Raw genomic sequence first — 15,857 nt, 5'->3', positions numbered from 1 at the left:
ATTTTGATTCCAGAGATTTCCTTCTTTTGTTCCCTCTTTCCAGAATCTTTTGTTTCTCATCTCACTTGTTCTATTTCTGGAATACCTTCATAATCACCTGACACGCCAGCTTCTGGAAACACTCTCTACTACCTTCTTCATGAGTAACCACATTTTCCATCACAGCAGGAGTGACTGGATATATGACCTATGCTTCCCCCATTAGGTGTTTGAGCTGTGTGGGCCCAATCCTAAGACCTGAGCTGCCGGGGTCCAGCCCCGGTGGATCCAGGGTGATTCGAAGGTGGGGATGGAGTCGGCGTCTTTGGAAAAATACATATTTAATCACAGATATAGAGAGATTAGAAACAGATAGTGTAGTAGGAGAATTAGTGGAGAAAAAGAGGCTGAATAACTTGGATTACGTGGAATAGCATCCATGCTCCAGATGGGAATTCAGCCAGAAAAACGGGAGCAAGAAAGAAGCGACATGGGGGAATCAGTCTTTCCGGAAACTGATCCGATTTCTTTATTTTTGGGTTTGCTTATATACCTTTTGTTACACATAGGGATGAATACAGAGTCACGCGGGAGTCAGCAGTCCTGACCTTTATCAAAATCAGGTGCTACACATAAATGTATAAAAAAGGTACATCATCTTCTGGCCATGAGTGAGACCTGCTGACATTTTATGATCCTTTCTTTCTGATAACCAAAAACTTATTTCTTCCAAGGGTGTTTTTCTTAAACCAGGCACCACCCTCCAAATAAAGTTACATTCCTATAGGGTGAGGGTGTAGTGAGTTACAATCAAGAAAGGAATTTATTTAACCCAAGGTTAACATGATTAGTCTTAAAGGTTAATACTTATTTCTCCTATATGCTTAAAGGTTAATACTTATTTCTCCTATATGTTAGTTATATTCATTATAAGGGCAGGGGACATGGAGATTTAGCAGCAAACATCAGCCCAACAAATGAAAATCCTTTCACCAATGCTCCCCTTAAGATCTATTTAGTCTTAAGATATGATAAAGTTACATTTTTACATAGCAAGGACACAGTGATTTATAACAAAGTACAGTGATCTATTACAAAAGAGAAAATCCATTAACTCAAAAAGTCTAGTATTGCTAACCTTAAAAACTACTATATTTCCTTTTCTATATTCCAAATACATTGATTAATATATTCCCAGGTGCCTAAGGATATGGAGGCCTGGCAGCAATCATTGACTCAACAAGAAGAAAAAGCCCTGTGCTAATTAAGACTCAAAATACTCCAAAACTCTCTGTGCTGTTTATGGTTGAGAGGTAGTAAACAATCATGTGCGTAGTGGCAGCAGTATGGATAATCCTGTCACACAAGCTAGTCTGTCAGCAGAGAGGTTTGACCTGAAACATCCTTGTCCCACCCAGAGCAGGGAATTAGCAGCAATTATTGACACAACAAATGAAAAACCCTTCACCAATATAATTCCTAACCAACCCATTATACTAATAATTTCTAACTCCCCAAAAGAATTTGCCTTTAGTAAGTCTAAAACATCTCATGCCTCTCAGGTTGGGAGGCTATAAACAATCACATGTGGCTGGACGAACCTATACAGGTGGGCTAGATAACCTTCAGAGGAGTCCATAAGCTGAAACACTCTTGTCACACCCAAGAATTTTTATTGCCTTGGAGCTGCACGTTTACTCCTTCTCCGAGAGAAACGGTTATGGGGGAGAGCCCCCCGTAAAGTCAGAGGTGTAGGTCAGAGCATAAAATAGACTCTGGTTTTGGGGTTAGATGCTTGGGAACAGGGGGTTTCCTGAGGCTTGATCATGCCTTTGCGTATGCCAAGCCTCCTTCCTCATGACCTTTGCCATGGGCGGAGTTCCTCACGCTGGCCCCCAGAACTGAGCCCTTTCCTCATCAAACAATAGGAGTCACAGCCCTCCTACTCTACACATTCATCAACTGATGGGCAAGGCATCTATTGCCAATAAATTCTACTGTGCCGCAGCTGTGGGGAGGCAGAAGAACCTGTACCAGGATACAGGATCTGTCTCTGCCCTGGTGCAGGGCCATGGGACAGCTGGATTTGTAGATGACCAATTATAAAGAAAAGGCACTACTCTTCCAGTATTCTTGGGCTTCCCCTGTGGCTCAGCTAGTAAAGAACCCACCTGCAATGTAGGAGACCGGGGCTCAATCCCTGGATTGGGAACATCACCTGGATAAGGGAAAGGCTACCCACTGCAGTATTCTGGCCTGGAGAATTCCATGGACTGTATAATCCATGGGGTCGCAAAGAGTCAGACATGACTGAGTGGCTTTCACTTTCATGTCACTGATTCACTTGAGTTTCTATTTAGGAGGGGGCCTGGATGGTTTGGGGAGAAGAGACACATGGGGGCTGGGGGAAGAACAGCATGCAGGCTTGGGTGGGTCACCAGCTTGGTGGGTTCAGGTGATGGATGTGTCAGGGCCTCGTGCATAGGCTTGGGGGACAGGGTCCCTGGAAAGAGGCAACATGGGGGACCTGGTAGCCTCAGTGGAGGAGGATGGTGCAGAGGCAAGTGCCTGGGAGAGCAGGAGAAAGACAGAAGGACAGTGTAAGGGTCCTGGTCAGGACAGCCAGGTGGGGGAAGACGAGCCTCTCCTGACACCTGGACAGCCCTGGCCAACCCTACCCCGTGCATGCTCCTGGCACCCGGACAAATTGCAGACCCCAGATGGGAGTGAAATCAACTGGGAGGTGATTTTAATCGGTGTCCACAACAGAGCATACTTCCAAGAACCTGATTGTTCTTGCTACTTCCTTAAAATTCTGCTTGCACCTATAAATAGGAAACCCAGCCTCACTCAGTGACAAGACACGAAACGGGGCACTGCCCATGCTGAGGACTCTGCATGCCCCTCCTAGTTCAGGGCTCAGTCACCCCTGAAGCCAGCAAAGGCCAGGACCTCCATGATAACAGAGATGGAGCCCTCTGTCACAGACATTGATGTCATTGGCAGTCTCTTGGAGTGAAAAAAAAGGTCCAAAGACAAGGACCCACTTTCAAAGAATTAAGAGGGCTTGTCAGTCCCAACAGGTGATGAGCTCACTCTTCATCACCGGATAGATAGCCCCAAGAAGTGAATTCAGAGATGCTGAAATCTTGGTTGGAAGCAGCACGAAAGACTGACTGAATGAGACAAACGTGAGGGGGAAAATCCTCCACCAAGGCTCTGTTACGGGAACCACTGACCAAAACCACGGGCCCTGGCCAGGCTGATACTGACCACTTGCGTGAATTATCTTACAACCAGAAGTCCTGGTGAGGAATGCAGCACTTACAAGATACCATCAACCAGAAGAACTGGGGGAAGGTCCAAGGGGGAGAGGATGCGACAGTACATGTGTCCTACCAGCTTGCCAGAAGCCTCCCTGGAATCCATCTTGGCTGAGAGATGCCTGCACCTCCCGAACGGATCCTAAGACCAAAGATGGATCAAGCAAGATGACCAGCCAGAGACAGCCTGGAAATTAACCCCATCACCATAAAACCCGAGACCGTGAGCCACATGGCAGAGCAGTTCTCCTGGGTTCCCTTACGCTGTTTCTCTCCACCTGGGCGCCCCCTTCCCAATGAAGTCTGTTGCTTTGTCAGTGCCTGTGTCTGCTCGGACAATTCATTTCCAAATGTTAGACAAGAACCCACTCTCGTTCCTGGGAAGGGCTCCCCCTTCCTGCAACAAAGGGCAACTCTGGTGGGATTTCTTCAACACAGCTGACCTCTCAGGTACTCAGGGACCAGCTCGTATGCTGACAGACCAGACCCAGTGGTAGAAACAAGGACTCTTTTGTCCCTGTTCTCCTCCTGATGCAGACAACTGGCTAGTGCCCCGACTGGGTAAGAAAGAGACTTTATTGACCTTTTCCCCCTTTCCTCTTTTCAGTCCCTCCTTTTGTACTTTCCTCTTTTGTCCTGGCCCTGAATGCAGGCATCTAGTTGAAGGGTTGGAGCCTGATGACTTCCAGTGAGCAGAGAACTCGAATTCTGGTCTGCTGTCTGGTTTCTGGAGGGCTGAGTTCCGATCCTCCCTGCCTGGAAGCCCAGGGAAAAGTCCTGCAATGCCTGGTGGCAGGTGATGTCCACAAGGCCCCCTTCGGTCCCCCCTCCTTCCCCTCTTCTTTCAACCTGGCCTCCTTCCTCCCTTTGCAACATTTCAAGACCCGAGCTATTTCAGTTTACTATGTTAGTATTGGAGCTGAAGTTCTGGGTCTTTGTAGGAGGTTTTCTGAGAGACTGTAGCCTTTGATTTAAAGGGGAGACCAATTAGGGCAGCTGGGCCTAAGTGCATAGTTTGTGTTCCGTGTTATGATATGTGGTGGCCGTTCTGCCTTCTGAAATTAGAAATTCTGGTTCTGTTGCACTGTGGAGGTATCTTGAGTGAATGCTATGTGACTGCAAAGATTCTAGCTATGAGCCCACGATTCTAGAGGGAAGGGATGGGGCACAGCAACTGGTAATCAGGAGCCAGCGGGTCTTTTAGGACAAGCCTGGCCAAGCTGGTTAGACCCAGCACAAGGGGCGGGCCCCAGAGGGGTGCGGCTGGAAAGGAGCAGGCAGAAAAGAAAGCAGCCAGAGCCAGCTAGGTCTCAGATAATCCCCACTTCCGACAGGCAACCAGGCAACCTCGCATTCCTGTGGAATTGGGATGGGGTGACAATGGCCTGGATGAGGGGTTCCCAGGCCAGTCTTTGTTTTCTGCTTCTACTTCTGTTTTATCCGTTCAGGCGGTGAGTTCAGGGATGAACCTTCTCCGTTGTGGATGGAGGGTGGGAGGGAATGACTCAACCGGGGAAGGGGATTGGGGTATACCAGGGGTTAGGGAAACTTTGTGCTGTGTGACCCCCGCCCTCCTCTGTCCCTTCCTCTGGCCCCTTTGCTCCTGGGGGGGTGGGGGGGCTTCTCCGGGCTGGTTACCCACCGTCTGGGCCAGAAAACAGGTGACTTTGGTGAAATAGTGGTGCCGGGAGTTTCCGAGGTGAAGTTCCTAGAAAAGGTGGCGAGAAAGCAGCAGGAAATGCTGCCCTCAAGACCCCGGCCTGCCCTTGCCAAGTGGGAGCCCTGGACCAGAGGCTTTGGGACAGGTGGCCGTCCCCGGAAGAAGAGACCCAGATATCTCCTCGAAAAGCACGCCCTCCCCCCACCCCATCTGCTCACACAAACCCTTCAGATCGGTACCGCTCTCCGTCCTTGAAAGACCAGCGCTCTTTACAGGTGATAAATTTCACCTGCAGAACGCAGGGGGCTGCAGGGAAGTCGGGGCCGAGCTTGAGAGCGGGGAAGTGGAGGCTGAGCTCGGGTCTGTGAAGGGCTCGGGGCTGGCTGCCACGTGCTAGGACGAGATGAGCTGGGCCACGGCCGAAGCTCGGATCTGTGAAGGGCTCAGGGCGGGGATGGCCACGGCCCGCGGCCCAGCTTCTCCTGGGCGGCGGAGGCGCGGTCCCGAGCGGGACGGATCTGAGGTACCTTCTCCCGGGGCCGCGCATCCTGCGAGCTGAGGCTGCAGCCGGTGCTGCTCTTGCTGGCTCTGCTGTGCTCGAGCCAGCCCCGCGACTCCCCGCACCCCGTCCCCCGCCCCTCCAGCTCTCCGCGCCCTGCCACCAGCAGTCAGGGGCGAGGAGGTGGGCGGGGGGGAAGGGGCAGCGGGAGGGAGGTCAGCGCGAGCCTCTACCTGAGCGAGAACCGGGTGTGTTGGCTCTTGGGTCTTGATGCATAACTTCATTATGTGAGAAATGACCTTATTCCTGTAAAGAATCTGCCTGCGATGCAGGAGGCCCAGGTTCCATTCCTGAGTTGGGAGGATCCCCTGGAGACGGGAATGGCAACCTACTCCAGTCTTCTTGCCTGGAGAATCCCTTAGACAGAGGAGCCTGGCAGGCAACAGCCCATGGAGTCGCAGAGTCAGACAGGACTGAGCACCTAACACTAATCCTTTCAGCTGTTAATACCCAGCGAGACAAATTCCCTGCCCTTCACTTGGCTTGCAAAGTCAGAGTTTGAACATAAAGCAGGTTTCCAAGTAAACAATTTTGTGGGAATTCCCTCTTCAACTTTTCTACTTCGGGGAAGTGGCCACGCATTGTCTCTGTGTTTCAGACTGAGTTTTCCTGTTCTGGCAAAGTAGATTCTGAGGTTATAAGAATCTTCTAATCTTCCAATGCAGCTCCACTTGACAGTAGTCTTCCAAAAGCTTTATGGTCTTAAAGCTGAAATGACAAAAAATATGCCACAGAAAATTTGAAGACTTCAGTTTTGTACAGAATCACTAGCAGAACTATTTACGATCCTGTTCGCAGCTCCAGCCCCTTCTACATGTGTGTTTTATATCAGTGCAGGCATTTACTCTGCAGTAATATTTTGAAATATTAGCTGTTTTGCACCTTGATCAAAAAGCATCTGCCTGCAATGTGGGAGACCTGGGTTCAATTCCTGGGTCTGGAAGATCCCCTGGAGAAGGAAATGGCAATCCACTCCAGCACTCTTGCCTGGAAAATCCCATAGACGGAGCAACCTGATAGGCTACAGTCCATGGGGTCGCAAAGAGTTGGACACGACTGAGCGACTTCACATCACCTTGATAGTATGAAAATGATGGAAGTGGATGGCAGCATCAGTGCCCAGTAGTTCCCAAGGGCTGTCTCAGACATGTTGCAGATGACTCAGTATCTGAGAGGCGACACACCCAACAGTGCAACTCCCATCTCCAGTTATTTTACCCTTGGGATAGAGGAGTGGGAGTCGAAAAGTGTCACTTTTTGGAGACAAAAGCTAAGGTGAAGGATACTGAGATATCCTGGGAGATCAGTTTTTATCAGTTCAGTCGCTCAGTCGTCTCCGACTCTTTGTGACCCCATGAACCGCAACACGCCAGGGCTCCCCGTCCATCACCAACTCCCAGAGTTCCACCCAAACCCATGTCCATTGAGTCAGTGATGCCATCCAACCATCTCATCCTCTGTCATCCCCTTCTCCTCCTGCCCCCAATCCCTCCCAGCATCAGAGTCTTTTCAAATGAGTCAGCTGTTCGCATCAGGTGGCCAAAGGATTAGAGTTTCAGCTTCAACATCAGTCCTTCCAGTGAACACCCAGGACTGGTCTCCTTTAGGATGGATTGGTTGGATCTCCTTGCAGTCCAAAGGAGTCTCAAGAGTCTTCTCCAACACCACAGTTCAAAAGCATCAATTCTTCGGTGCTCAGCTTTCTTTATCACATCCATACATGACCACTGGAAAAACCATAGCCTTGACTAGACGGACCTTTGTTGACAAAACAACGTCTCTGCTTTTTAATGTGCTGTCTAGGTTGGTCATAACTTTCCTTCCAAGGAGTAAGTGTCTTTTAATTTCATGGCTGCAGTCACCATCTGCAGCGATTTTGGAGCCCAGAAAAATAGAGTCAGCCACTGTTTCAACTGTTTCCCTGTCTATTTGCCATGAAGTGATGAGACCGGATGCCATGATCTTAGTTTTCTGAATGTTGAGCTTTAAGCCAACTTTTTCACTCTCCTCTTTCACTTTCATCAAGAGGCTCTTTAGTTCTTCTTCACTTTCTGCCATAAGGGTGGTGTCATCTGCATATCTGAGGTTCTTGATATTTCTCCCGGCAATCTTGATTCCAGCTTATGCTTCTTCCATTCCAGCGTTTCTCATGATGTACTCTGCAGATAAGTTAAATAGGCAGGGTGACAATATACAGCCTTAACGTACTTCTTTTCCTATTTGGAACCAGTCTGTTGTTCCATGTCCAGTTCTTACTGTTGCTTCCTGACCTGCATATAGGTTTCTCAAGAGGCAGGTCAGGTGGTCTGTATTCCCATCTCTTTCAGAATTTTCCACAGTTTATTGTGATCCACAAAGTCAAAGGCTTTGGCATAGTCAATAAAGCAGAAATAGATGTTTTTCTGGAATTCTCTTGCTTTTCTGATGATCCAGAAGATGTTGGCAATTTGATCTCTGGCCATCTGCCTTTTCTAAAACCAGCTTGAACATCTGGAAGTTCATGTTTCACGTATCCAGGAAGAGGATAACTCTAAAAGAAGTACTTTGGGGTGTATTTTTCATAGGGTTTTAGTAGATGAAAAATATCCAAATAAAGAGAAACAGTTAAAGAGCAAGCTTCTGGGTGGAAAACGAACAAGTTGCGGGGAGGTTTTGCTGCTTACACTATGTCTGAAATGAAAGAGCTGTCGGAGCTCTATGAAGAGAGCAATGACCTGCAGATGGATGTGGTGCCTGGTGAGAGTGACCTTCTGCATATCAAGGTAGGCGGCGGGAGCCCAGAGTTATCCCAGAACCCCTCCCTCACGGCCGGTGCCAGCCGCAGCTGGAGGAGGAAGGCCCCACGGAGGAGGAGGCGGCCCAGCCAATGGCCCCAGAGGGGCCCCAGCCCTGGGGAGCAGCCAGGCCAGATCACGGGCCCTGAATTCGAGGGCAAGGGTGAGGAATTCGATGACAGGGAGGACGACTATGACTCTCCGGAAGAGGAGCTGCTCAGCGGTGAGGGCTACAGAGTATCAGCGGCCCTTGAAGAAGCCACCAGGATGTTTCTGAGAACCTCCAGAGCCAGAGAAGCAGCTCTGGATGGCGGGTTTCAGATGCATTCTGAGAAGACCCTGTTTGATCAATTGGCTTTTATCGGAGAGTTTTCACTTATGATTGTCAATCGTCTGACTGAAGAACTCGGCTGTGATGAGATCATTGATAGAGAGTAGTTAAATGCTGTTAAGAGAGGAGGAAGCTGCTTGAGGAGAGACCCAGCATTCCACTGTCTTTGGGGTTCATTCCAAATAGTTCTGTGCCAATGAAAAGCTTGATCCTCCCCACCCACCCCACCCCCACCCACCCCACTTCAAAAAAAAGAGCAGAGTAGAAAAAGATAGTGACTGCACAGTTGTGAAAAAGGAGGAAAATTGTTAAAGCAAAGTATCTTAGTACTGTCGAAACCTGTTTTCAAGAATGTCCAGAGACACTTATGGCTTTGACTTTGTTGTTTATTCAGATTAATTTCCTCTTATTGGGGAAGATAATTGTTCATGTTTCACTGTAAGGAATGGCTTTGCAAGAATAACTTACGACCAAGATAGACTGCCAGTCAAGAGCCCACTGATGATAATTATATGAGAAAAAAATGACTGATTTATGCACCTTGGGACATAAAATGTCTTTGAGTTATTCGGACTGAAAACATATTGAGTTCAGTCGCTCAGTCATGTCCGACTCTTTGCGACCCCATGAACCGCAGCACGCCAGCCCTCCCTGTCCATCACCATCTCCCAGAGTTCACTCAGACTCACGTTCATCAAGTCAGTGATGCCATCCAGCCATCTCATCCTCTGTCGTCCCCTTCTCCTCCTGCCCCCAATCCCTCCCAGCATCAGAGTCTTTTCCAATGAGTCAACTCTTCGCGTGAGGTGGCCAAAGTATTGGAGTTTCAGCTTTAGCATCAGTCCTTCCAGTGAACACCCAAGACTGATGTCCTTTAGAATGGATTGGTTGGATCTCCTTGCAGTCCAAGGGACTCTCCAGTGTCAATTACAACACCACAATTCAAAGCATCAATTCTTCAACAGGGTGACAATATACAGCCTTGACATATTCCTTTTCCTATTTGGAACCAGTCTGTTATTCCATGTCCAGTTCTAACTGTTGCTTGCCGGAGTCCAGCTCCGGCAGCCAGGGAATCAGCCTGAAGGGGTGAGCAGTGTCGGTGGACAATGATGTAGCCTCTGACTGGAGGTACGGGCCTACATGTTTATTTCAAGCTTCAGGTTTTCTTTTATACTTTGACAAAAGCATTAGGTCAGAGGTTTGGTATTTTCACTTTACCCCACCCAGATTTATTGTCTCCAGAAATCATTGTTGCCCTTCAAACAGAGTTCCTGCTTCAGTGATTCTCTCAGAATCAGCTTTACTATCTATTATCTACTTTCTCTTATGTGTTCTGTACTTGTGATTACATTGTAACTCATCCCACATTCCTCAGTTTGTTTCTTATCTTTCTAAATCCTGTTTGCCCCTAGTATCTTAAGATCACTATCTCCTAAAAAGGCTTCTCAGTTCAGTTCAGTCACTCAGTCATGTCCAACTCTTTGCAACCCCATGAATCGCAGCATGCCAGGCCTCCCTATCCATCACCAACTCCCAAAGTTCACCCAGACTCACGCCCATCGAGTCAGTGATGCCATCCAGCCATCTCATCCTCGGTCATCCCCTTCTCCTCCTGCCCCTAATCCCTCCCAGCATCAAAGTCCTTTCCCATGAGTCAACTCTTTGCATAAGGTGGCCAAAGTACTGGAGTTTCAGGTTTAGCATCATTCCTTCCAAAGAATTCTCAGGGCTGATCTCCTTCAGAATGGACTGGTTGGATCTCCTTGCAGTCCAAGGGACTCTCAAGAGTCTTCTCCAACACCACAGGTCAAAAGCATCAATTCTTCGGAGCTCAGCCTTCATCACAGTCCAAGTCTCACATCCATACATGACTACTGGGAAAACCATAGCCTCGACTAGACAGACCTTAGTTGGCAAAGTAATGTCTCTGTTTTTGAATATGCTATCTAGGTTGATCATAACTTTTCTTCCAAGGAGTAACTTTTTTTCCATTCGTTTTCTGAATGTTGAGCTTTAAGCTAACTTTTTCACTCTCCACTTTCACTTTCATCAAGAGGCTTTTTAGTTCTTCTTCACTTTCTGCCATAAGGGTGGTGTCATCTGCATATCTGAGGTTATTGATATTTCTCCCGGCAATCTTGATTCCAGTTTGTGTTTCTTCCAGACCAGTGTTTCTCATGATGTATTCTGCATATAAGTTAAATAAGCATGGTGACGTTTTCCTGGTCGGGGAATAGACTTGGATTAATGTGATATTGAATGGTTTGCCTTGGAAACAAATAGAGATCATTCTGTCATTTTTGAGACTGCATCCAAGTACTGCATTTCAGACTCTTTTGTTAACCATGATGGCTACTCCATTTCTTCTGAGGGATTCCTGCCCGCAGTAGTAGATATAATGGTCGGTCATCTGAGTTAAATTCACCCATTCCAGTCCATTTTAGTTCTTGCCATCTCTCATTTGACCACTTCCAATTTGCCCTGATTCATGGACCTGACATTCCAGGTTCCTATGCAATATTGCTCTTTACAGCATCAGACCTTGCTTCTATCACCAGTCACATCCACAGCTGGGTATTGTTTTTGCCTTGGCCCCATCCCTTCATTCTTTCTAGAGCTATATCTCCACTGATCTCCAGTAGCATATTGGGCACCTACTGACCTGGGGAGTTCCTCTTTCAGTATCCTATCATTTTGCCTTTTCATACTGTACATGGGGTTCTCAAGTCAAGAATACTGAAGTGGCTTGCCATTCCCTTCTCCAGTGGACCACATTCTGTCAGACTTCTCCACCATGACCCGCCCGTCTTGAGTTGCCCCACGGGCATGGCTTAGTTTCACTGAGTGAGACAAGGCTGTGGTCCTAGTGTGATTAGATTGATTAGTTTTCTGTGAGTATGGTTTCAGTGTGTCTGCCTTCTGATGCCCTCTTGCAACACCTACCATCTTACTTGGGTTTCTCTTACCTTGGGTGTGGGGTATCTCTTCACGGCTGCTCCAGCAAAGCGCAGCCGCTGCTCCTTACCTTGGATGAGGGGTATCTTCTCACCACCGCCCTTCCTGACCTTCAACGTGGGATAGCTCCTCTAGGCCCTCCTGTGCCCGCACAGCCTCCGCCCCTGGCCTCGAGTGTGGGGTTACTCTTCCCGGTCACCGCCCTGACCTCGGATGTGGGGTGGCTCCTCTCAGCCACTGCCCCTGACCTCGGACGTGGGGTAGCTCCTCTCGGCCGTGCTTAGTGCACTGGCCTGAGCCGCCAAAAAAGTAAATAAATAAATAAAGGCTTCTAGCTATTCTTAATTATTCCTAGACCCTAAACTCAGTAAACTTCTTTTGTCATAAATATTTCCCTCATGAACAGGTCTCAGATAACAATCCTTCACATGGCCTCAAGCTGTGGCCTACGTGCTCATCCTGGAAGGTTCTTTGTAAAGATCCTTGAACAAATGTCAATGGTTACTTTATGGATTATTTTCTGGGCACAACTGCAGAAGGCTTTGTGCTTTCTCATGTTTCTGTCAAGAACAATAAGCACCTTAACATTCTTTCCAGCCAACTCAACCGAAGAAAGGAGAAAACAAGTCAGAATCACAAGACCCAACTCCTTCATCCTGGGTCCGTGCCTGTGGGACAAGGAGAGGGGGTTGAGGGCTGTGCCTCCATTTTGTCAGTAATGCCTAACATGGCTCCCGACATCTCCCTCTTTCTTATTTTTTAGAGCATAAGTAGGAAATGCAGTAGATAAAGTAGAAACACTTCGGTTGAGTATTCTGAAAAGGCATGGGGCTAATACACAAATCAGAATCCAGAGGCATAGGCACATGGCCACATTAATCATTACTGTAAAAAAGGATCCTTGGGAAAGATACCCCTTCAGATTTCTAAAAAGGGAATTCGAAAGCCATTGAGAGGAAAAGTCTGACTCCACCTGCTTCATACTCTGAATATCCTGATGTAACTTAGAAATATCAATACTAAAATCTGAATGATTCCAGACGCCTAAAATATGATTCCTAATACATTCCCAAGAATGTACAGAATCATTCACTTGTAGAGGGGTAACACACATCCATTTCAATCCAGCATGGCACCTTAAAGACAACTTAATTTTTAAAATTGTAATTTCTTGCCCTATAAGCAGGACTGCTTCTTCTAAAGCATTGGCATTATATTCTATTTTCCTATCTATAATTTCCTGTGTAGTAAGAGCTACAGAGACATTTTTGGACAGCTGATCGACATTGACAGGGCAATAGGAGAAACCATAACTGAAGCAATTATGACAATCAAGGCCATTATTCCCACAATCAGAGCTTCAGTGAATCTCTTAGGTTGAGAAATTAAGCCATTAAGTCATACAAAACTTTCAATGCATAATCATCAAGCCATTGTCCCTCTAATTTTACAGGAACCATCAAATATGCTGGCTGCTTTATAATCATCACAGCCTTATAATTACTATAATCATCCCATCAACACAATTTGATATAAGACAATTCACATATTCAACATTATAAACAGTTTCTCCTTCAAAAACTCCCAAATGACTCCGATTTTTGGCCAACAGAAAGGCATAGGGAGAATGTACGCAGGCCCGTACAATATATCTTTGTTCATTTAAAGGTCTATGTGAAGTCACAGGTGCCATAGCAGCCAATGCTCTCCACAATTCAGGCTGCACGGGACCTGTTCCATCTAAACTCACTAAAGGAGGAACCCATCCATTAACATGCCACCTAGTAATTGCTAAAGGATAAGCAATGAATGAATCTTTCCATGTGGATCTATCAGTTCAGTTCAGTTCAGTCGTTCAGTCGTGTCTGACTCTTTGCGACCCCATGAATCGCAGCACGCCAGGCCTCCCTGTCCATCACCAACTCCCAGAGTGTACACAAATGCACATCCATCAAGTCAATGATACCATGCAGGCATCTCATCCTCTGTTGTCCCCTTCTCCTCCTGCCCCCAATCCCTCCCAGCGTCAGAGTCTTTTCCAATGAGTCAACTCTTCGCGTGAGGTGGCCAAAGTACTGGAGTTTCAGCTTCAGCATCATTCCTTCCAAAGGAATCCCAGGGCTGATCTCCTTCAGAATGGACTGGTTGGATCTCCTTGCAGTCCAAGGGACTCTCAAGAGTCTTCTCCAACACCACAGTTCAAAAGCATCAATTCTTTGGCACTCAGCTTTCTTCATAGTCCAACTCTCACATCCATACATGGCTACTGGAAAAACCATAGCCTTGACTAGACAGACCTTAGTCGGCAAAGTAATGTCTCTGCTTTTGAATATGCTATCTAGGTTGGTCATAACTTTTCTTCCAAGGAGTAAGCATCTTTTAATTTCATGGCTGCAGTCACCATCTGTAGTGATTTTGGAGCCCAAAGAAATAAAGTCTGACACTGTTTCCACTGTTTCCCCATCTATTTCCGATGAAGTGATGGGATCAGATGCCATGATCTTCGTTTTCTGAATGTTTAGCTTTAAGCCAACTTTTTCACTCTCCACTTTCAAAGATTCTTCAAAAATATAGTTCAATTGTTGATCTGAAAGATAGCGGCACCCCCATTTGTTCAGAAAATGTCTGGTGGCAACAATGGGAATAGATTCTTTCCAACAAGGAAAGCCAGAAATTCTGCTTATGCTTTTCCAGCCCTCTTGTCCTTGTTCATCAGAATCCGGAGGAGGGAGTGCACAGCTTGGAAAGTCCTTTAAATGAGGGGCTGCCTATTTTATGGCATCATATAATTTTTCTTGCACCCCCAGCATTAGCAGCTGTAAGGGCCAAAAGTCTCTCTTGACATTGCTTCTCAGAGAATCAGTAAGCATGCCTTTCAAGTAAGTGCTAACACATCCATTCAAAACCAGAGTTGATCCTTGTAAGGAGGAAGGCATGGCAAAGCAAATAGGTGGATAAACGCACATGCCTGAAAAATTGAAGGGAGCGCTGAATACTGCTTTAGCATTATTAGGATAGATGGAAGCCCCACCCAAAAGATGAGTATCATTAACAAAAACACGAATGGACTCGTTCATCCAATCAACAGGCTGAAAAGAAGGCGAATTAGGCAAATAAGCCCAACGAACTCTTTGCACTGGAGGGCCTCGGCTGGCAAGCCAACACAGCAAGCGTAGCCACAACCATTACCATAGGAGTGGCCTCATGTCTCCCCCTTTCTATTAATTCTTCAGCCTGCTGAGCGAGATGTTTCAGCTGGCCCCAAGGTGGCACCATGCTGGAGGTAGTTGCTTGAGTACGATGACGGCAATGAGATGGAGCAGAATACGGCTGGACTCAATCAGAGTGTCTCTCCTGAAGCGGCAGGTGCCTGAAGCAATGTACTAGAGGTGAAGCCTCAGGTGAAGGGTCACTCGCCCTTCGGCTTCTCCTTGGCTCCCTCAGGTCCAGACTCGATGAGCTTCTGATCTCCCCATCTTCCCTCTGTCCTGGACTCCAGGACTCCAGGGATCTCAGTGACCTTGGTCTTTGTGATCTTGGATATCTCATGGGACTGGACATGTAGAATCAGTCTGTCAGGAATCCAAACAGGAGAAGTGGAATCCTGTGGAAACACACAAGCATACCCTCTCCCACAATTAAACAGCACATCTGGACCTTTCCATTCTCTGGTAAGGAGGTCCTTCCACTTGACCAGGGGCCAAGCCGTAGCCCCTTCAGGAATCCCGTGTCTCATCATTGCAGTCTGCCCCTGTGTGTCCACATTTAAATGATTAATTACAAACAAAGCATGGTGTAGAACATGATGTGGAGAGGAATACTTAAATTCTCCCTGTCTTAATTTAGCTATCTGATTTTTAAAAGTCTGGTGTACCCTTTCTAGTATGGCTTGGCCTTGGGGCTTATAAGGTATTCCTGTTGAATGCACTATACAAAATTGTTGACAGAATCTCCTAAAAGCAGAAGTATAAGCTGGGGCATTATCTGTTTTTATCTGTTCAGGGAGTCCTATTTGGGAAAAGCACTAAAACAAGTGCTGAGTTACATCTTTTGCTGCTTCACCTGATCTAGCAGAGGCTGTAATAGCATAAGAAAATGTATCCATGGTAACGTGCACAAAGGGCAGTTTTCCAAAGGCCGGTGTATGAGTTACGTCCATTTGCCAGAGAGCATCAGGCCTAAGGCTTTGGGGATTTACTCCTAATGGTAGAGATGGATTAGATGTTGGACAATTTGGATATAACTTAACTATTTGTTTAGCTGCCTCTCTAGG

General features: G+C 47.0%; 2 protein-coding genes and 2 pseudogenes across 2 annotated transcripts in view; 3 read left to right on the top strand and 1 right to left on the bottom strand.

Moving 5' to 3' along the window:
• The window catches only part of LOC106991302 (low-density lipoprotein receptor-related protein 11-like), a 284,456-nt gene that overhangs the window by 68,038 nt on the left and 200,561 nt on the right, over positions 1 to 15,857 (bottom strand). The window lies entirely within an intron of this gene.
• Positions 1 to 15,857, top strand: part of LOC114108720 (UL16-binding protein 2-like) — a 189,493-nt gene that overhangs the window by 95,093 nt on the left and 78,543 nt on the right. The window lies entirely within an intron of this gene.
• LOC114116223 (tyrosine-protein kinase RYK-like) overlaps positions 5,366 to 15,857 on the top strand; it is an 83,182-nt pseudogene continuing 72,690 nt past the window's right edge.
• On the top strand, positions 8,188 to 8,836 carry LOC114116080 (EP300-interacting inhibitor of differentiation 1-like; annotated as a pseudogene).

Source organism: Ovis aries, chromosome 8 (genome assembly GCF_016772045.2).
Source record: "Ovis aries strain OAR_USU_Benz2616 breed Rambouillet chromosome 8, ARS-UI_Ramb_v3.0, whole genome shotgun sequence".
In the NCBI taxonomy this organism is placed as follows: Eukaryota; Metazoa; Chordata; class Mammalia; order Artiodactyla; family Bovidae; genus Ovis; species Ovis aries.
The sequence above is the reverse complement of the archived record's forward strand: the minus strand, read 5'-3'. Positions and strand labels throughout refer to the sequence as shown.